At 43.6% G+C, this 22,839-nt stretch overlaps 1 long non-coding RNA gene across 2 annotated transcripts in view; it reads right to left on the bottom strand.

Moving 5' to 3' along the window:
* The window catches only part of LOC120297088, a 104,639-nt gene that overhangs the window by 37,054 nt on the left and 44,746 nt on the right, over positions 1 to 22,839 (bottom strand). For both annotated transcript variants that reach the window (XR_005553681.1, XR_005553682.1), the window contains exon 2: positions 8,308 to 8,459. This is a non-coding gene — a long non-coding RNA (uncharacterized LOC120297088). The remainder of the gene's footprint in view (positions 1 to 8,307; positions 8,460 to 22,839) is intronic.

Below are 22,839 nucleotides of genomic sequence, written 5' to 3'. Positions count from 1 at the left end.
ATCAGTCCTGCTTACCCCTGTGAAGAAGGTTCAGAATCAGAATCAGAATAGACCTTGGAGGTCTTCTAGTCCAGCCCCCTGCTCACGCAGGAGACCCTGTATCATTTCAGACAAGTGGCTGTTCAGTCTCTTCTTAAGAGTCTCCAGTGATGGGAACACCCACAACCTCTGGTGGCCAGCTGTTCCACTGGTTAATTGTCCTCACTCTTAGGAGGTTTCTCCTTAATTCTAGGTTGCTTCTCTCCTGGATTAGTTTCCATCCTTGCCTTCTGGTGCTTTGGAGAATAGGTTGACCCCCTCCTCTTTGTGGCACCCCCTCAGATACTGGAACACTGCTATCATGTCCTTCTTTCTACTAGACCACGCATGTCAAACTCGCGACGTCACGTGACGTCGCACAACATATCAGAGCTTTTTCGCCATTGACGGCTATGGAGTGGCCGCAGCTCCGATATGATAAAACCGGCCCGCGGGCCGGCAGTTTGACACCCCTGTACTAGACCAAACAAAACTGGTTCAAATCAACTTGGGTTTTGAAGAATGTATTTATTTATTTATTTATTTTATTTTATTTATGAGACTTATATACCGCTTTAAGTGCAAGCACTCTCTAAGCGGTGTACACCAGTAAGCAATTATATATATATATATATTTACATTGCCCCCAACAATCTGGGTCCTCATTTTACCTACCCCGGAAGGATGGAAGGCTGAGTCAACCTTGAGCCGGTGAGATTTGAACCGCTGACCTGCTGAACACAGTCAGCTAAAGTGGCCTGCAGTACTGCACTCTAACTGCTGCGCCACCTCGGCTCAAGAATAAGCACTACATTGAAACTTTTTATCTTTGAGCTGGAGAACACTCTCCCCCCCCCCCCTCCCATGAAAACACATAAATAGATTTTTGCTTAAATTATGTTCGGTCTTCCGCTAAGATGCACAGCCACTGTTCTCATTCATTTTGGCATCCCCAAATGGCCTTTTCAGGGTTTTTTTTTTGTGTGTGTGTGTCCAAATTCTCACCATTTCCCCCCCAAACTCCTATTGTTTTTCAATTATCACCATTCACTGGAGAGTAGCATGAAATTATCACCAACCTACAGATATCTAATTTCATATGCACCTGGCTTACAACTACTAGGATGACACCAATTACTTTCTGGCATACATTTTATCCATTTAGACAATTTGTTTTTAATTAAACCTCAGCTTCATTTCCCTGGATATATTTAGCAACTCTGTTCCCAAGGTCAGGTATCTTGCATCTTTCCCCTTTCTCTTAATTTCACAGGAACAACAACATTCCTATTTATCTTTCTGTTCATTCATTCATTCATTCATTCATTCATTCATTCATTCATTCATATCATCTAGTGCAGGGGTAGGCAACCTTGGCTCTTTTATGACTCATGGACTTCCACTCCAAGAATTCCTGAGCCAGCATGGCTCAGCTTGGAAACTTCTCGTTTTCCCTTCAGAATGGTTGGCTCAGGAATTCTGGGAGTTGAAGTCCATGAGTCATAAAAGGGCCAAGTTTGAAGACCCCTGCTCTTAATCTTCGTCCTAGGACAAGGGTAGGCAACCTTGGCTCTTTTAGGACTCGTGGACTTCAACTCCCAGAATTCCTGAGCCAGCATGGCTCAGCTTGGAAACCTCTCCCTGTCCCCTCAGCATGGCTGGCTCAGGAATTCTGGGAGTTGAAGTCCAAGAGTCATAAAAGGGCCAAGTTTGAAGACTCCTGCTCTAAAGGTACAAACCAGTAGTTCCACCAGATGTAGAGTTGGTCTACAGCAGGGGTAGGCAACCTTGGCTCTTTTATGACTCGTGGACTTCAACTCCCAGAATTCCTGAGCTGGCATGGCTCAGCTTGGAAACCTCTCCCTTTCCCCTGAGCATGGCTGGCTCAGGAATTCTGGGAGTTGAAGTCCATGAGTCATAAAAGAGCCAAGGTTGCCTACCTCTGATCTAACCTAATACTTTTTATTCTGGATGACATTCAGGAAGCAGGTTGCCCAATTTTTCCCAATGCATCCCTGCTTCTTCTATAGGTAGTCCTTGATATACAGCAGTTCACTTAGTGACCGTTCAAAGTTACAACCGCACTAAAAAAAGTGACTTATGGCCATTTTTCACACTTAATGACCGTTGCAGCATCCCCATGGTCATGTGGTCAAAATTCGGATGCTTGGCAATTGACTCATATTTATGATGGTTGCAGTGTCCCGGGGAGGTGTCATGTGATCCCCTTTTGTGACCTTCTGATAAGCAAGTTCAATGGGGGAAGCCAGATTATGCAGTGATTCAGTTGTGGTAAGACAGGTCGTTACATGAGGCAAAACTCACTTAACAAATGTCTCACTTAGCAACAGAAATTTGGGGCTCAATTATGGTTGTAAATCGAGGACTACTTGTATTTGTCACTAATCCTTGGAATGTATCATGAAACTCTCAGCAATGATCCAACACTGGAAGTGTTGTCTGAAATGGTATACTATAGGGTTTCCAGCCTGAGCACGGGGTTGGATTAGATGACCTCCAAGATCCCTTCCATCATCATCATCATCATCATCATCATTATTATTACCTAACCGATACTCACCCATAACCATCTAGATCACATCAATTCATGCTTTTTATTCCTAATTCAACCTATACAGGTAGTCCTCAATTTATGACCACAATGGGGAGCAGAAGTTTGATCTCTAAGCAGTGCAGTGAGTTGCACCTGATTTTACAATCTGTTTTGCAACGGTCCTTAAGCAAATCCAGCTTCTCCTTTGACTGTGCTTGTCAGAAGCCCGCTGGGAAGGCCGCAAACCTTGTGACCCCAGGATGCTGCAAATGTCATAAATATGGGTCAGTTGCTAAGCACCTCAATTTTGACCCCCAGGAAGCTGCAACAGTCTTAAGGGTGAAGATATTCAAGTGAAGAACCTTAAAATCTAAGTCACTTTTTTCAACCCTGTTATTACTTCAAATGGTTGTTAAATGAACAGTCATAGTCGTACATTGAGGATTACCCACAACTGTTCTTTCCTTGCAGGCATTCCTCCACTCCACAAAGTCAAGCTACCTTTTGCAGATCTGTTATATCTCCTTTCTCTTTGCTTCATGGATTCACCCAACATCTCTCTCTTTTCATTCATTCATTCATTCATGCGTTCATGCGTTCATTCATGCGTTCATTCACACATGTTCTTTGCCATGTATTGTTTTTACCCTCAAAGCCACAATCTATGCCTGGGAGAGCAAGTTAGAATCAACACTGCCTCATAGTCAGAAGCACTTTCCGCTCTCACTCTCTCTTTCTCTCCCTCGCTCTCTTTCTCTCTCTCCTCCTCTCTCTTTCTTTCTCTTTCTCTCTGTCTCTGTTTTTCTCTCCCTCTCTTTGTCTGTCTCTTTCTCTCTCTCTCTCTCTCTTCCTCCCTTTCTGCCTTTCTCTCCCTCGCTCTTTCTCTCTCCCCCCTTTCTCTCTTTCTCTTTCTCTCCTTCTTTGTCTCTGTCTTTCTCTCCCTCTCTCTCCCTTTCTCTTTCTCTTTCTCTCCTTCTTTGTCTGTCTTTCTCTCCCTCTCTCTCTTTCTCTCTCTCCCTCTTTCTCTCTCTCCCTCTTTCTCCCTCTTTCTCTTTCTCTTTCTTTCTTTTTCTCTTTCTCTCTGTCTCTCTTTGTCTCCCTCCCTCCCTCTTTCTCTCTCTCTCTCTCTCTCTCTCCCTCTTTCTCTCTCCCTCCCTCTCTATCTTTCTCTCCCTCGCTCTTTATCTCTCTCCCCCTCTCTTTCTCACTTTCTCTTTCTCTCCTTCTCTGTCTTTCTCTCCCTCTCTCTCTCCCTTTCTCTCTCTGTCTCTCTTTGTCTCCCTCCCTCCCTCCCTTCCTCTCTCTCTCTCTGTCTCTTTCTCTCTCTCTCTCTCTCTCTCTCTCTCACACACACACACACACACACACACACACACACACACACACACGTTAGAAAGGAATTTGGGGTCATTTTGGAAACAGCCAATTAAGCTATTTGGCTGGACTCTTGTGAGCAGATTGTTCCTTCCTTTATTAGATTTAGGATCCATCTGATTCCCACGAGACTTTGGCTCCTTACAATACAAGCAATTAAAAAGACACATCCCTGGAAGAGGCCAGCAACCACACATACCCAGAACCAACAAAATATTAGCCAAGAGTCTTCATCCGCCTTAACACCAAGCCAGTTTGCAGATTTACATCTGGGAAATATAGCAGCCCAAAGGTCGCCCAAAATCACCCAACACTGTCATTGTCAGGTTAATAACACGGTTCCCCATTGACTTTGGAAGGTCACAAAAGGGGATCACCTGGGGCACTGCAGCCGTCGTAAATATGACTCAGTGGCCAAGCATCCAAATTTTGATCGCATGACCATGGGGAGGCTGCAACCGTCGTAAGCGTGAAAAACGGTCATAGGTCACTTTTTTCAATGTCATTGTAACGTCGAACAGTGACTAAACCAGGGTTCTTCAAACTTGGCCATTTTAAGATGTGTGGACCTCAACTCCCAGAATTCCTCAGCCAGCCCTGGGAGTTGAAGTCCACACGTCTTAAAGTGACCAAGTTTGAAGACCCCTGTGCTTAAACGAACTGTTGTAAGTTGAGGGCTACCTGTTCTGTTAGTCCTCAAGTTAGCACCCTTCATATAGCGACTGTTCAAAGTAACAGTGGCACTGAAAAATATGACTTATGACTAGTCCTTGTGCTTACGACTATCCCATGGTCGCATGATCAAAATTCTTCGTACTTAGCACCGGGCATATATTTATGATTTTTGCACCATCCCAAGGTCATGTGATCACCCTCTGCAACCTTCCCAACTGACTTCCCACAAGCAAAGTCAAGGGGAGAAGCTGGATTCACTTAACGAGAACCTGATTCCCTTTGTGGGAAGTCAGCCCCCCCCCCCCCGAGAAAGAAATATTTTTGGAAATATTTAAAAGGCAGAATATATTTCCCGAAAGGATTTTAAAAGCAGAAACCAACCCTGCCCCCAAGTCTCTCTGCCCCAAAAAGAAACCAAGTCTGCAGAAACGCAGATGTGATAATCTTGTCAGAAAGACTGGAGTCAGGAAACTGGGATAAGGAGGAAAGATCCCTAGAATCAACAATCCCTCACACCAAAAATCTAAGAGTCATCAGCCACAGCACCAGGGAAGCAGGATTGACCTTTGGGACATAATAGGGTTAACCCATCACCATCAGAATACCAGAAAGGCACACTCAGATTCAGGTCAAAGTTCATGCCACAGGAACAACTCCAAACAAAAGGCTCCAGAAGGTATAAAAACTCACTCTCTACATGTGCTCACTCTCTTTTCTTCCAGAGCCATCTTCCTGTCTGGCTCTCCTCTTCAATAAACTGCAACCTTCTTTCTAAAATAGTCGCCATGTTGTTTATTCCCAGCTTGAACTGAACCATGATGAACACCTTATAACAACTGCACTAATTCACTTAACAAATGGAGCAAAAATGGTGATAAAACCAGGGACAACCCACTTAACAATTGCCTTTCTTAGTCCCAATTGTCTTGCTGTCATCCTGGCCCAAACGGTGGTCATAAGCCGAGGACTATCTGTATATTAGCAATATTAGAAATCTTCTGATATCTCAGGGGCTGCCCCAAAGGAGAGGGAGTCAAGCTATTCTCCAAAGCGCCTGAGGGCAGGACAAGAAGCAACGATGGAAACTAATCAAGGAGAGAAGCAACCTAAAACTAAACTTCTTAAATCAATCAGTGAAACTACCTGCCTCCAGAAGTTGTGAGTGCTCCAGTTGTGGAGATTTTTAAGAAGAGATTGGATAGCCATTTGTCTGAAATGGTATAGGGCCTCCCGCTTGAGCAGGGGGTTGGACTAGAAGACCTCCAATGTCCCTTCCAGTCTATTCTGATTTTATGTATTTATACATACAAGAAAAAAGAAGGAAAGATGCGGTGAGTGGAAAATTCCATCTTAGTAACTAAACAGACAATTTACTATCGCCATGAAATATAAGAAGAAGATGGCAAATTTCGACACACCTGCCTGCAAGCAGAGAAAAGCGATCCATTTTTGCAGCCTGTAAATAACTCACGGAACAATGGCTTTGTGCCCACGGTCAGGGATAAATAGAAGATATTAAACATTAAGTCCTATTCTGCCTTTTTTTTAATGAGGCAATAGGAATAAAATGTCAAGCTCGGCTATTGATCAATTTAAATTTGTGCATTCTAGAGCCGAAGGTGCAAAGCTTCTTTTGGCAGAAGCTTTCCTTTATATTAGTCAGCAAGTAGCCATTTTTATTCTATTGTCACTTAAACGTAGGCAATGATGGCGCCCACAAGGCCTTTGAAGCAACTGGCCAAGTGGACTTTTTTTTTTTTAGGGCTAGTTTTTAGACTGCTTACAGAAGGTATTTAGATTGGCAGCTAGTTCGTTATTTTAAAGTTTAGAGTAGAGTAGAATGGAGTGGAGTGGAGTGGAGTGGAGTGGAGTGGAGTGGAGTGGAATGGAATGGAATGGAATGGAATGGAATGGAATAGAATAGAATAGAATAGAATAGAATAGAATAGAATAGAATAGAATAGAATAGAATAGAATTACAGGATAGAGTAGAATAGAATAGAATTACAGGATAGAGTAGAATAGAGTAGAATAGAATAGAATAGAATAGAATAGAATAGAATAGAATAGAATAGAATAGAATAGAATAGAATAGAATTACAGGATAGAGTAGAGTAGAATAGAATAGAATAGAATTACAGGATAGAATAGAATAGAATAGAATAGAATAGAATAGAATAGAATAGAATAGAATAGAATAGAATAGAATTACAGGATAGAGTAGAGTAGAATAGAATAGAATTACAGGATAGAGTAGAATAGAATAGAATAGAATAGAATTACAGGATAGAGTAGAGTAGAATAGAATAGAATTACAGGATAGAGTAGAATAGAATAGAATAGAATAGAATAGAATAGAATAGAATTACAGGATAGAGTAGAATAGAATAGAATAGAATAGAATTACAGGATAGAATAGAATAGAATAGAATAGAATAGAATAGAATAGAATAGAATAGAATAGAATAGAATAGAATAGAATAGACCTTTAACTCCACAGTCACTGCCACCATCTTGATTTTTTTTTGATCTCCCTATAGATTCCCCTTTTAATCCTGACTTCCCAAACTGAAGGCATGTGGAACTCCTTGCATCAGGAAACCACACTAAGCTTTTATCTCAGTCCACTGGTAGGAAATGGCCTTGTCCAAGCATTACATAATTGAAAGGACAATCATCTCCTCCCAGGTACAGACATATTTTTTTTTCCAAATTCCCAGGACTGATTTACTCTTAAATCTCCTTTAATGCTTTCCTTCTTCCTTCTTCAAGCATACCTCCATATTCCTTTGTCTAGAGGAACTTGGCAACTTGTGGACTGGCTGGCTAAGGAACTCTGGGAGTTGAAGTCCACAAGTCTTAAAGTTGCCAAGTTTGGGAGACCCCTGGGTCTAGAGCAGTATCTCTCAACCATGACAACTTTAAGACGTGGCTTCCAGAATCCCAGCCAGCATGGCTGGTTGAGGAATTCCGGGAGTTGAAGTCCACACATCATAAGGATGCCAAGGTTAAGAAACTCGGGCTTGGAGAGTACGCAGATTACATTTTTTGTTGAAATTATAGCTATATTTCCATCTTTCTACAAACAAAAATATTCAGACAGACAGACAGGCAAACACAAACACTTTTGCAGACTGCTCCATTTGCACTGTCTCCATAGTCCTTCATTTTCACGAGTCTAGAATTTAAATTCTTTGTGGCCTGCTTGATTTCTGCATTTTGTTGTCGTTTTTTAACGGCGGGTTGCAAGGCCGTTGCACATCGGTGGAGAAAGAGAGGAGAGAGCATGTTAGCCTGAGCTGAGATTTAGCATTGTTCTTCCTATCAAACAGGGATTTCCTAGCGCGAGGCCTTTGATGCCAGCCCGAGATGACCCCTGCCCGAGACATTGGGTTGAACTTCAAAGAAAGTAAATTATCTGTTTCCATGGGAACAAGAAGCTGTCAGAAACTTTTTTCTCATCGTTCTTCAGAACCGGCACAGAGGGAGCCTGGGTGTTTTGATTCAAGCATCCAACATGGCCTGAGGGAGGTAGACAAAGGTTAAAAAGGGACAGGTAATCTCCATGGCTTAGTCTGTTTACCTGAGCAGGGGATACAGGTGAGTGAAGTTGCTATCCTACACATCCCACTGCACCCCCCCCCCATGGCTCAAGATTTCTCCAACACAGGTAGTCCTCTACTTACCACCATTCATTTAGTGATGGCATCAAAGAAAGTAACTTATGAACGGGTCCTCGCGCTTATGACCATTGCAGCGTGCCCCTCCGCCATATGAAGCATCCCCACAGTTGCAGTGCCAGTTTTGGTCGCCATGATGTAAAAAAGATGTTGAGACTCTAGAAAGAGGGCAGAGAAGAGCAACAAAGATGATCAGAGGACTGGAGGCTAAAACATATAAAGAACGGTTGCTGGAATAGGGTATGTCCAGTTTAATGAAGAGAAGGACGAGGGGCGACATGATAGCTGTGTTCCAATATTTGAGGGGCTGCTACAAAGAAGAGGGAGTCAAGTTATTCTCCATAGCACTTGAGGGCAGGACAAGAAGCAACGGATGGAAATTAAACAAGGAGAGAAGCAACTGAGAATTAAGGAGAAATTTCTTGACAGTGAGAACAATTAATCAATGCAACAGTTTGCCTCCCGAAGTTGTGGGTGCTCTGTCACTTGTGCTGCCTTCAGGTTTTTAATAAGAGACTGGACAACTGTTTGTCTGAAATGGTATAGGACAGGGGTAGACAACCTTGGCTCTTTTACGACTCGTGGACTTTCAACTCCCAGAATTCCTGAGCTAGCCATGTTGAGGGGAAAGGGAGCCATGTTGACTCAGGAATTCTGGGAGTTGGAAGTCCACGAGTCATAAAAGAGCCAAAGTTGCCCACCCCTGGTATAGGCTCTCCTGCTTGAGCAGGGGGTTGGACTAGAAGACCTCCAAGGTCCCCTGCAACTCAATGATGATGATGATCAAAATTCAGGCACTTAGGCAACGGGCACAAATTTATGATAGTTGCAGGATCCTGGGATCAAGTGATTGCCCTTTATGACTTTTCCAGCTGGCTTCTGACAAGCAAAGTCAATGGGAGAAGTTGGATTTTATTGATTGATTGATTCAATTTCTACAGCGGCTTAGCAGTTGAAAGACATGTTACAACTGAAACACTAAAACACTATTTTAAAATAAGAAAAAACATCCTTACTAAGCCTAGATAGCAGCCAAGATACTTAGCCGCTTAGCAGTAAAGCTAGCGAATGGGTCCCATGAAAAGATTCAGCATCCCAAGTTTGGGAACATAGCCAGGTTTTTAGGGGCTTTGCATAACAACCGTGCTATTTGCTTAACCACCATATGATTCACTTAACGACCCCAGTGATTCACTTAACAACTGTGGGGGGGAAATCAGAAAATTGGCATGACTTGCTTAACAGCCGCCTTGCTGGCTGAGGAAGGAATTGGAACTGAAGTCCACCCTTGTTAAACCTTGTCAAGGTTGAGAAATACTACCCTACAAGCTGTGCAGACTGGAAATTCTGAAAACTGTGGCCCCAACACATGACCAAAACAGGATTAGACAATCTTTGACAGTCCCTCCAATGCAGTGGTTCTCAACCTTTTTAATGCCACGACACCCAACTGGTCGTAAGTCGAGGACTACTCAACTGGTGCAGCACCGTTTGCAGAATGGGACTTTTGGCGGGCTCAGCAGGGCAGAGACAGCCTGGACAATTCCTATTGGCTTTTGAAAGCCAATAGAATTAGACTCTATTCAAGAGAGTCTATTCTATTGGCTTTCAAAAGCCAATAGAATAAAAGGGAGTAGCACAGCTAAGGAAAAGGGGAAAAAAATGGCGGACTGCGTTGTTTGGCGACCCCCGTGAAATGGTCGTTCGACCCCAAATGGGGTCCCGACCCACAGGTTGAGAACCACTGCTCCAACGCTTATAGTTCCCCCATTCTTCTCTGTGAAAAAAAAAAATCATTGTAAATTGAGGGTCGTGATCAGACACAGGCTTAATTTGTCCTTCTGAAAGTCCCATTTTGGTCTCATCTAGTCCAGGGCTTTTCAAGCAGTGGTACGGGTACCACCTGTGGTACATTGGCTCCTGGCAGGTGGTACACGACCATCCTAGAAAAGTGGTAGTGGGGGAGGGGAATGAGCTGAAACGGTGGCAGCACCGCACAAGCCTAAGCGAGAGACGGCTGGAGCTGCAAGGCTGTCAGGGCTCAGCGGAAGCACCAGGATCAGTGCCGCTTTCCTTCGGGGCTGTCAGGGCTCAGTGGAAGCACCAGGATCAGCGCCAGGCTCCAGCTGGAGCTCGGCGCTTATCCTGGCACTTCCGCTGAGCCCAGAAGAAGCGCTGATCAGCTGGAAAGCAGCACTGATCCTGGTGCTTCTGCTGAGCCCAGAAGAAGCGCCGATCAGCTGGAATGTTGCAGCCTCTCCAGGGTCTTGTGATTTACATTCAGATGCTTGGCAACTGATTCATATTTATGACGGTCACAGTGTCCCAGGATCATGTGAAGTGACCAAAACCTGCTGCAACTACCCAGCAAATGGGGGGGAATAAAAACCAAACACCCCCCCACCCCACTCCCACTACCAATCCTCAACAGAAATGCTAACAATGAAAACCTCGGACAGGAGGAAGAGTGCCACCGGGTGGGCAGGCAGGTGTCTTTCTCGGTTGTGGCTTGGGGGGCACTTTTTTCAGTGCCATTGTAACTTCGAACATTCACTAAGCGAACTGTTGTAAGTCGAGGACTACCTGTACTTTATCACTTTTTTCCTTTTTTTTTTTTTTAGTCATCAAGTTTTTGACCCCTTGCTAGGCGACTGGTGGTACTCGGATGTTGCCATATCCTAAAAGTGGTACAATGGGTGAAAAGGTTGAAAAGCCCTGCTCTAGAATTCCTCCATGTGCTTTTGTTGCACTTATCTCTTCTTGTCTCATTGCCCGCTTGCAAGATAGCATATCTGACATTTCAGTCAAGTAAGTGTAAAAAATTAATTGGACTGGTAAGCTGCTGTTTGATGGAAATTAACCAGCTTTTCAGCACAGATGAAATGGCCAACTGCTTATGCACCTGGCCTTCTCCCACCTAAAAACTAAGAAGAAATTTCCTGACAGTTAGAACAATTAATCAGTGGAACAACCTGCCTCCAGGTTTGTCTGAAATGGTATAGCATTTCCTGCCTGAGCAGGGGGTTGGACTAGAAGACCTCTAAAGTCCATTCTAACTAACCCTTCTATTCTATTCTATTCTATTCTATTCTATTCTATTCTATTCTATTCTATTTATTTATTTATGAGACTTATATACCGCTTTAAGTGCAAGCACTCTCTAAGCAGTGTACACCAGCAAGCAATGTATATATATATTTACATTGCCCCCAACACTCTGGGTCCTCATTTTACCTACCCCAGAAGGATGGAAGGCTGAGTCAACCTTGAGCCAGTGAGATTTGAACCGCTGACCTGCTGAATACAGTCAGCTAAAGTGGCCTGCAGTACTGCACTCTAAGTGCTGCGCCACCTCGGCTCTATTTCTATTCTATTCTATTCTATTCTATTCTATTCTATTCTATTCTATTCTATTCTATTCTATTCTATTCTATTCCATTCCATTCCATTCCATTCTATTTCTATTCTGTTCTGTTTTTTTATTCTTATTCTATTCTATTCTGGGAGTTGAAGTCCCCCCTACCCACCCCACCCCCATTCCAAGAAGGTTTCACACCCATTTACAGTATTCAGGCAACCCTCTTCACGTGGGGTCCAAGTGGCCTCAACGTCTCTCAGAGAGAATGCTAATGACCAGATGACTGCAAAGAAATACAATCCTTCCATTCTCCACCATTCAGGCAGAACTGAATGAAGCTTCTTGGATGAGAAGTGAAACGTTTTCAAGGAAAAACAAAGGAAGTCCAGTTGCCTTTTGAAAAAGCACGTGGCTGGCTCATGCCTTATCTGTGGCCTACCAGGACACCCAAACCCTTTCTCTCAAGTCCTTCTCCCGAGCTTGCAACTGTTGAAAGAAAAGTCTTCATCGTGGTTCAGTCTGAGCTGGGAACAAACATGGATGCTGCTTTAGAAAGAAGGTTGCAGTTTATTGAAGAGGAGAGCCAGACAGAAAGATGGCTCTGGCAGAAAAGAGAGAAATAGAGCACATGTAGGGAGTGGGTTTTTATACCGTCTGGAGCCTTTTGTTTAGAATTGTTTCCTGTTCCTGTTTGAGGCTATTTCCTGTATCATGTATTCTGACCTGAGTCTGGGTGTGCCCTTTGGCAACTGTGGGTTGATCCTATTATGTCCTGTCTTAGAGTTTGGGTGGGGTATGTAGATTTTAGGTGTCTTTGTCTTCCTAAGCTTCTAGCTGGAGGTCTCCAACTTTCCTGAAAGGATTATTACATCTGCATTTCTACAGAGCTGGTTTCTGCTTGGGGGAAGGGAGACTTGAGGCTATTAAGAAAAACTGGGCCTGCTTTTCTGCCTCTTTAAGATCCTTTGAGGAAATATATTTTCCTGTCCTTTTAATATTTCCTTCTGTGGGGGACTGATTTCCCACACTACCACGTATCTGTGCATCTGTTTTTCTTTTCCTTACTTAAGTGCAAAAGTTTACACTCTCACCAGTGAACTGCATAGTCAAGGGTGAGGCCCCAACAACCAACTCAGTCCAAATCCTTTCGAACCTTGAACCTGTCTGCATCTTTTGAGACAACGCAAAATAGACTTCAAAACCTTTTCCCCAAGTCTGCCGTAAAAGCTTGATGGAAATTAACCGGCTTTTCAGCAGAGATGATCACAGAAAATCCATTAAGATTGCTACCAGCTGTTTTTCACCACGGTTTATATTAAAGAACCTCTGGGCAATGATGAATTGGGGTGAAGAAGTATCAAAATTGGGCTCGCTTGTATATTGTTTGAAGGGGGGTGGTTAGAGAGGAGGGGGGGGGAAAGACAATTTCCTTTAATGAATGAAGATTTATGTCGGCAGAATTAACAGAGGAGAAGTAAGAGGCTCTTTTCTTTCCAATCGAAGAAATTTCCAATAGAAGGAATTTTATTTCGTTTCACTATTTCTGCTCGCCTAACCATCAAACTCTAATACAGGAAGTGGCTTTGAGTGAAACCCAGGATTCAGCCCTGGGCTGAATTAATTTCCACCCAGGAACACAAAAGCTACAGCCCACCAGCTTGGAATAGATAATAACCTATTTAACTGCACCGTAGAAAGAAAGAGCCCACCATGATTCCATTTAGAATAGAATAGAATAGAATAGAATAGAATAGAATAGAATAGAATAGAATAGAATAGAGTGGAGTGGAGTGGAGTGGAGTGGAGTGGAGTGGAGTGGAATGGAATGGAATAGAATAGAATAGAATAGAATAGAATAGAATAGAATAGAATAGAATAGGAATGGAGTGGAGTGGAGTGGAGTGGAGTGGAATAGAATAGAATAGAATAGAATAGAATAGAATAGAATAGAATAGAATAGAATAGAATAGAATAGAAGTGGAGTGGAATGGAATGGAATGGAATGGAATAGAATAGAATAGAATAGAATAGAATAGAATAGAATAGAATAGGAATGGAGTGGAATGGAATGGAATAGAATAGAATAGAATAGAATAGAATAGAATAGAATAGAATAGAATAGAATAGAATGGAGTGGAGTGGAGTGGAGTGGAGTGGAGTGGAGTGGAATAAAATAGAATAGAATAGAATAGAATAGGAGTGGAGTGGAGTGGAATGGAATGGAATGGAATGGAATGGAATGGAATAGAATAGAATAGAATAGAATAGAATAGAATAGAATAGGAATGGAGTGGAATGGAATGGAATGGAATGGAATGGAATAGAATAGAATAGAATGGAATGGAATGGAGTGGAGTGGAGTGGAGTGGAGTGGAGTGGAGTGGAATAGAATAGAATAGAATAGAATAGGAGTGGAGTGGAGTGGAGTGGAATGGAATAGAATAGAATAGGAATGGAGTGGAATAGAATAGAATAGAATAGAATAGAATAGAATAGAATAGAATAGAATAGAATAGAATAGAATAGAATAGAATAGAATAGGAGTGGAGTGGAGTGGAATAGAATAGAATAGAATAGAATAGAATAGAATAGAATAGAATAGAATAGAATAGAATAGGAATGGAGTGGAGTGGAGTGGAATGGAATAGAATAGAATAGAATAGAATAGAATAGAATAGAATAGAATAGAATAGAATAGAATAGAATAGAATAGAATAGAAGTGGAGTGGAATGGAATAGAATAGAATAGAATAGGAATGGAATGGAGTGGAATGGAATGGAATGGAATGGAATAGAATAGAATGGAGTGGAGTGGAGTGGAGTGGAGTGGAGTGGAGTGGAGTGGAATAGAATAGAATAGAATACAATAGAATAGAATAGAATAGAATAGAATAGAATAGGAGTGGAGTGGAATAGGAATAGAATAGAATAGAATAGAATAGAATAGAATAGAATAGAATAGAATAGAATAGAATAGGAGTGGAGTGGAGTGGAATGGAATAGAATAGAACAGAACAGAACAGAACAGAACAGAATAGAATAGAATAGAATAGAATAGAATAGAATAGAATAGAATAGAATAGAATAGAATAGAATAGAATCTGGAAGGGACCATGGAGGTCTTCTAGTCCAGCCCCCTGCTCAACCTATACCATCTAAGACAGGTGAATGTCCAGTCTCCTCTTAAAAATCTCCAGTGATGGGGAGCCCATGATTTCTGGAGGCCAGCTGTTCCACTGGTTGATTGTCCTCACTGTTAGGAAGTTTCTCCTTAATTCCAGGTTGCTTCTCTCCTTGATCAGTTTCCAACCGTTGTTTCTCGTCCTGCCCTCGGGTGCTTTGGAGAATCATTTGACCCCCTCCTCTTTTGTGGCAGCCCCTCAGATACTGGAACACTGCTATCACGTCACCCCTATTTCTTCTTTTCTTTAAACTGGCCAAACCCCAGTCCTGCAGCTGTTAGTCTCCAGGCCTTATAACACTTAACAAATGAGAAAGGTGGAAGAACAGAGGAGCACCCTTAGCAAGGTGGATTGATTTGAGTCCAGCACTAATTGGTAAATCGCTAAGACACCTGAAAAGCCAGGTGGGAGATTGTCTATGTCAGTGTTTCTCAACCTTGACAATTTTAAGGCATGTGGACTTCAACTCCCAGAATTCCACAGCCAGCATTGCTGGCTGTGGAATTCTGGGAGTTGAAGTCCACATGCCTTAAAATTGTCAAGGTTGAGAAACACTGGTCTATGTAGTCGTTAGGAGTCGATGAATTCAGTCCAATCCAGGGTGAGGGGTGGACTCCTCTCCAAGAACTTATGCTGGTCTACGCTGGAGAGATTAACCAAGCTGAATCCTCTTGAGTTTTCCAAGATGAGCCAGGAACTGCCAGCCAGCTGGTTAAATGCCAATTTCCAAGGAGGTAAACCGGGAAAGTTGCTTCTCACCACCTGTTCCAGCTTCACAACGTGCTCTTTTATCACCCAGCTTATTCCTGTCTTTTTCTGTGGGCTGGCAGGTGGGCCTCCTTCCAAAAAAGACCTTTGCATCTTTATTTTTATTTTTTTTAATTTCCCAAGCACAGCTCTAGGAGGCATGCCTTCAAGAATACACACTTGGAGCTGGGGGTTTTGTTTCGTACTTGGTGACTTTACTCTTTAATTGGAGTTTCAGATCAAAATACGCTCAGCAGCTGACTCATACTTACGACGGTTGCCGTGTCCCAGGGTCACGTGATCCTGTTTTGCGACCTTCTGGCAAGCAAAATCAGTGGGGAATTCACTTTACAGCCACACTACTAGCTTAACAGTTACAGTGATTCACTTAATGACTGTGGCAAATAAGGTTGTAAAAGGGGAGCAAAACTCACTTAACATCTGTCTCGCTCAGAAACAGAAATGTTGGGCTTAGTTGTCGTTGTGAGTCAAGGAAAACCTGTATCTGATCAGGCCCCTGTGGAAAACAAAACGCTGAACAAAACAGTCCTTAGCCTGAGGCAGCTGAGCTATGCTGGGACTCTTAACGCTATTGACTATGTTCAGAAAACTCATTTTAATCTGTTCCAGGGCATCCACAAGTTGTGGTTAAAAAAACATCAAGAAGAGCCGAGGTGGCGCAGCAGTTAGAGTGGAGTACTGCAGGCCACTTTAGCTGACTGTGTTCAGCAGGTCAGCGGTTCAAATCTCACCGGCTCAAGGTTGACTCAGCCTTCCATCCTTCCGAGGTAGGTAAAATGAGGACCCAGATTGTTGGGGGCAATGTAAATATATATATATATATATACATTGCTTACTGGTGTACACCGCTTAGAGAGTGCTTGCACTTAAAGCAGTATATAAGTCTCATAAATAAATAAATAAGAGGGTGGCTGTGACAGTCTGGTGTGACTTATGCATTGTGTGTTAAACAGAAAACAAAAACAGGCAAAGCTTCAATCGCATTGTCACGGCTGCCGTTTGGACATTTTTCACCACACCCCGTGGACACCCCTGATCTCGTTAACTTCTTTCACTCGTTTCATGGATCACTGCAGCCCTTCGAATGGCAAACTCATCAGACCCTCTAGGCTTGCCCAACATGCTCAGCTATGAAGCGTAATCCAGGTTAACACCAACCAAGTTTAAGATGTGTCTTTTTCCTGATCAGACTGAATCTAGTGTGGGAATTTAGTCTCCGATGATTTAAAATTGCTGAAATTGTAAGACTCTCTCTCTCTCTCCCACCTCCATCTAGCTAGCTAGTAGCTAGCTGTCTGCCTGCCTGCCTGCCTGCCTGCCTGCCTGCCTGCCTGCCACCTGCCTGCCATCCATCCATCCATCCATCCATCTATCGATCGATCGTTTTTACTACATTTTGTGGAGTCTAATAAAGCCAAACCCACTTTATTTTAATCTGTCAAAACTTGAAAAACTTGATCAACCAATTAATCCTATATGCTCACTGACTTGGAAGCAAGCTGCACTGAAAATAAACAGAGGAAATGTTGTTTTTGATTTAAGGAGCTTAGATTGCCACATTTCAATGCCCTCTGGGGGTGACATGATAGCAGTGTTCCAATATTTGAGGGGCTTCCACAAAGAAGAGGGGGTCAACCTATTTATCAAAGCACCAGAAGACAGGAAGAGAAGCAATGGATGGAACTAATCAAGGAGAGAAGGAACCTAAAACTAAAGAGGAATTTCCTGACTGTGAGAACAATAGACCAGTGGAATAGAATAGAGACGGTGAGAACAATAGACCAGTGGAATAGAGTAGAGTAGAGTAGAGTAGAGTAGAATAGAATAGAATAGAATAGAATAGAATAGAATAGAATAGAATAGAATAGAATAGAATAGATGTAAGGACCCACTCCACTTTGCATCTTAAGAAGACAGAACTCTTGGAATAATTCTTCCAACAGGAATCCTTTCTTAAGAGAAAATGGTTGCAGGCGTTCTAGACAGGACTTGGGGTCCAAGCTCTCCCATTCGAGGTTTTAAGGGATTCCCCAGTAGTTCCACCCAATCACCCCCGTCTTCCAGTGACAGTTTCAGGCATCACAATCCCACCCCTTTTTTCCTTTCTGCCGGCTGGATGGAGACTTCAGAGAAAACTACATGAAAGGTAAATAGCCTCCTTTGTTATGATAAGGCCTTTTGGTGCTATCCACATTCAAACCCTTTGAAGTTGTACAGAAGGAAGTGAGGGCCATAAAGCCCCTTTGTTCACCCCCTTCTCTTTCTTTATGACAGAATCCAGAGAGGGCAGAAATGGGGTTTTCTATAATTGATAACTGGGGATGAAGTATAATTGGATTCTGACAATAGAATAGAATAGAATAGAATAGAATAGAATAGAATAGAATAGAATAGAATAGAATAGAATAGAATAGAATAGAATAGAGTTGGAAGGGACCCTACACCATCTCAGACAGCTGAATGTCTAGTCTCTTCTTTAAAATCTCCAGTGATGGAGCGCTCACGATTTTTGGGGGTAAGCTGTTCCACTGATTGATTGGAACCACTGGTTGATTGGAACGGATGGAAACAAATCAAGGAGAGAAGCAACCTAGAACTAAGGAGAAATTTCCTGACAATGAGAACAATTAACCAGTGGAACTACCTGCCTCCAGAAGCGGTGAATGCTCCAACACTGGAAGTTTTTAAGAAGAGACTGGATGGCCATTTGTCTGAAATGGTGTAAGGTTTCCTGCCTAAGCAGGGGGTTGGACTAGATGACCTCCAAAGTCCCTTACAATATCATCATCATCCTCATCCTCATCCTCATCATTATCATCATCATCATCATCATCATCATCATTATTATTATTATTATTATCCTCCTCACTGTCAGGAGATTTCTCCTTAATTCCAGGTTGCTTCTCTCTTTGATCAATTTCCACCCATTCTTTCTCGTCCTTTTAAGAAGAGATTGGAGAGTCACTTGTCTGAAATGGGTATAGGGTAGTGGTGGCGAACCTATGGCATGCAGGCCAGAGGTGGCACTCAGAGCGCTCTCTGTGGGCACACGTGCCGTCACCCCAGCCCCACCTCCCTCAACGGCCCCTCCTCACCAGCTGCCTCCCCGGAGAAGAGTCACCCCAGGGCACGGCCCGCACGGAGCCGCGCAGCCAAGGACATGGCAGCCAGGCAGTGGAGATAAGACTCCGCTCTCACGCCCCATCGCACCTAGTTGATACTGCGGGCCGTGGGCAGAGGATATGGCCACCATGGTTCTGCTGGGCTGCCTGGACGATCTGCGGTCAGCCATGGAGGCAGTGAGTGGCTGGGGCGGGGTGGGGCAGAGGCGGGGGCAGGGCAGTTTTGGGGCGCTCAGTCTCTAAAACAGTGGTTCTCAACCTTTTTAATGCTGCGACCCCCAACCGGTCGTAAGTCGAGGACTACTCAACCGGTTGTAAGTCGAGGATTACTCAACTGGTGCAGCACTGTTTGCAGAATGGGACTTTTGGCGGGCTCAGCAGGGCAGAGACAGCCTGGAGAATTCCTATTGGCTTTTGAAAACCAATAGAATTAGACTCTATTCAAGAGAGTCTATTCTATTGGCTTTCAAAAGCCAATAGAATAAAAGGGAGTAGCACAGCTAAGGAAAAGGGGGAGGAAAAATGGCAGACTGCGTTGTTTGGCGACCCTCGTGAAATGGTCGTTCGACCCCAAATGGGGTCCTGACCCACAGGTTGAGAACCACTGCTCTAAAAAATTCGCCATCACTGGTATAGAGTCTCCTGCTTGAGCAGGGGGCTGGACTAGAAGGCCTCCAAGGTCCCTTCCAATGCTATTATTCTATTATCTTCTGCCCCAGCCTCTCAAATGCCTGCTGCTCATAGAAAATCAGGAGTTTTCCTCCCGTCTTATCTATGCATCTGCAGAAGCTAGTGACAAAACCTTGCCTCCACACAGGTTATAATTAGCTGCAGCGCGGGGCTCCCTTGGTCCATAATGAATTCCCCGCTGAAAGTCTTCGCACTGACAAATTCATTAGCTGAATATTCATTGTGGCCAAATGAATATTCAGAATAGACTCGAAGAGGAACACGCCCTTCAGGGTTGGTTTTTTTGTTTTGTTTTGTTTTTTTCCCAAAGGCACAGAAAAGGAATGGAAGACCCGGTGATGTTTTCTCTCCCTGTTTTTCAACTTAAAATCCAAGCTGGGCCGTGGAAAGTAATTGAGAGGTTAAAAAAATAATAAAATAAATAAATAAACAGAAATGGGATCCAGGAGAGGTTGAACCAAAATGGTGATCTGAATCCAAGCGCAAATGGTGCTGCAAAATTTGCAAGAAAAGAGCGAAGAATATATTCAGCAGGCAGCAGGGGGCCCTTGCTTCAATAAGCCGCTGGTTTGGAAAACAATCTTTTAAATCGCCCAACATGTTATTTTTGGATTATGCCTTCCTTCTGCTTGTTGTTCTTGCCATGTCTGCTCGGTTAAAACTGAGCAGTATAGGTACAATTTCCACTGCCGTGATTCAAACGAAAAATTAAAAAAACAGTCAACGCAACAATGTCATCAGTAACAACCCGGCAAATCCACAGGGAAAAAAGAAAAGAAAATTGTAAAAAAAAAAAACAATGCAGGCATAACCCACAATCAACGGCTCTCTACAAGAGAACCCCGTTCCTTATCAGAGGGAGTAGTTGCAGCTTTTAGAGTCCAGTAGGAGTTGGGTGACTAATAAATGAATTAAAAAATATTGCCTTCTTCAAGATCTTAGAATAGAATAGAGCTGGAAGGGACCTTGGAGGTCTTCTAGTCCAGCCCTCTGCTCAAGGAAGAGAACCTATACCATTTCAGATAAATGGCTGTCCAGTCTCTTCTTAAAAACCTCCAGTGTTGGAGCATTCACCGCTTCTGGAGGCAGGTTGTTCCACTGATTAATTGTTCTCACTGTCAGGATGATTCTCCCTAGTTCTAGGTTGCTTTTCTCCTTGATTAGTTTCCATCCATTGCTTCTTGTCCTGCCTTCAGACACTTTGGAGAATAGCTTGACTCTCTCTTCTTTGTGACAGCCCCTGAGATACTGGAAGACTGCTATCATGTCATCCCTAGTCCTTCATTAAACTAGACATACATCTTCTTCCAAGCAGCCCTGGGATTTGCTAGTCCTCATCTGTCCAACACATAACCTGACCTGACCTGACCCTGCTTATCATTTTGAGATCAAAACGGCTTCACTGAGTGCCGATTTGAGGATTGTTTCAATCTGACTGAATTACAGTATGGATTGATACTGTTCCCAAAACTCATTTGATAGCATATCCAGTATTGTTGGATTTTTTTCCTTTTTCTTTACAAAAGAGACTCCTGTTTTCCAAATTCATTTGAAAGAAGTTGCCATTTCTCTTTGTTGATTTTGCTGTTTTGAGGTTAGTCTATCCCTTAGGGGTGACTGGGTGGGATGATAATACTGTAGTGTAAAAGATAGATCAACACTCTGTTTAATTCTACAGCAATACCAGTAGAAGAGACTATTTGTAGCTCAGGGTTGAATTGCAGGGTCCTTAGTGCTGTCTGAGCTTGTTTTCTTTCAGACATTTCGTTACCCAACTAGGTAACATCATCAGTGCTAGAAGGGAGTGAGTTTTGTTGCGTCCTTGGCGGGAAAACAGACACGAGAAGCAGCTGGAGTTCTCAGTTTCTTTTATTCAGCGTTCAGCTTACAGGAAGATGGCTTCAGCCTCGCCCAAACGCCTCGCAGCCTCTTATATAGGCAACTCCCGGGTAAATGGGTTACTTTTCCCGCTCCAGCACCCGCGCATGCGCACGGCGCTGGCGACAGCCTGTCTGGTCCCGGGCAGCTTTGCACCTGCCCGGGACTGCCTGCAAACGCCCGAGCCGTTTGCAAAGGCTCGGGACATAACAAGTTTTGTGGAGTGGAGGAGAAGGACAACTGTGGGGTTCTTGGTGTTCGCTGAGCTTGGTTGTTTCTGTAATGTATTGAGGTGAATTACTTGGTAATGTTGAAAAAACAATCATAAGACTCTGTCAGTTAAGAGCCAGACTTTCTGTCTACATGCTAATTATTGTGTTAAAAGCGGGAACGAATACTTGAATCCTATTGGCTGCCGCCTAGTTGCTGAGTGTATAAATAGGGGTGGAGCAGCAGTTATCCAGGCTTTTGTTTAAACCTTAAATAAAGAGTTGTTAGTTTACCTGCTGCCTCGTCGATGCCTCACTGAGCACCAAACATAACAGTTTCCTTGCAGACCTTTCATTATCCAACTAGGTAACATCATCAGTGCTAGAAGGGAGTGAGTTTGCTCTGTTTATATATTAGTGCCTGGCCCTGACAGCATTGGAGGGAGAGTTCTTGGTGATTCCTTAATTCGGCTGTTGATTAGACTAGATTAGACTAGACTAGACTAGACTAGAAAGACAAGAGTTGGAAGAGACATTGGAGGTCTTCTAGTCCAACCCCCTGCTCAGGCAGGAAACCCTATACCATTTCAGACAAATGGTTATCCAATCCCTTCAGTGTTGGACCAAAGGTGCTTTTTCAGGAGGCAGCTGGACTTTCTTGTTTTTCTTTGAAGATGTTTTGCTTCTCATCCAAGAAGCAGTTCTACCCTGTCCTGAGGGACACAGGAGAGAGATTAAAAAAAACATTCTGCAGCCAAGAAGGCTCCACACACATTTGCCCCACTCAGGTGACCCTGAGGACCCAGATAAACCTCCAAGTGGCCTCAACGACTCTCTAAAACAGTGGTTCTCAACCTGTGGGTCGCGACCCCATTTGGGGTCGAACGACCATTTCACGGGGGCCGCCAAACAACGCAGTCCGCCATTTCCCCCCCCCCTTTTCCTTAGCTGTGCTACTCCCTTTTATTCTATTGGCTTTTGAAAGCCAATAGAATAGACTCTCTTGAATAGAGTCTAATTCTATTGGCTTTCAAAAGCCAATAGGAATTGTCCAGGCTGTCTCTGCCCTGCTGAGCCCGCCAAAAGTCCCATTCTGCAAACTGTGCTGCAAGTTGTCTGCAGCGAAGGTGAGCTGTCTGGAAGCTTCCACCCCTCCCTGCTGAGCAACTACTAAAAATGTAAGTAAAAGAGGGCCAGGGGTGGGAGGTGGGAGGCTGGCGGGCGCAGGGAGGGTTGCTGGCACGCGTGGGGCCCGGCGGGTGCCTTACCTCCCTTGGGCTGGGCCAGCTGGTGGCCCAACTGGTGGTTGGCCTGCTCCGTCTCTGCCGCTT

Source organism: Crotalus tigris, unplaced genomic scaffold (genome assembly GCF_016545835.1).
Source record: "Crotalus tigris isolate CLP2741 ecotype Arizona unplaced genomic scaffold, ASM1654583v1 scf7180000022970.308977840:1548163, whole genome shotgun sequence".
In the NCBI taxonomy this organism is placed as follows: Eukaryota; Metazoa; Chordata; class Lepidosauria; order Squamata; family Viperidae; genus Crotalus; species Crotalus tigris.
The sequence above is the reverse complement of the archived record's forward strand: the minus strand, read 5'-3'. Positions and strand labels throughout refer to the sequence as shown.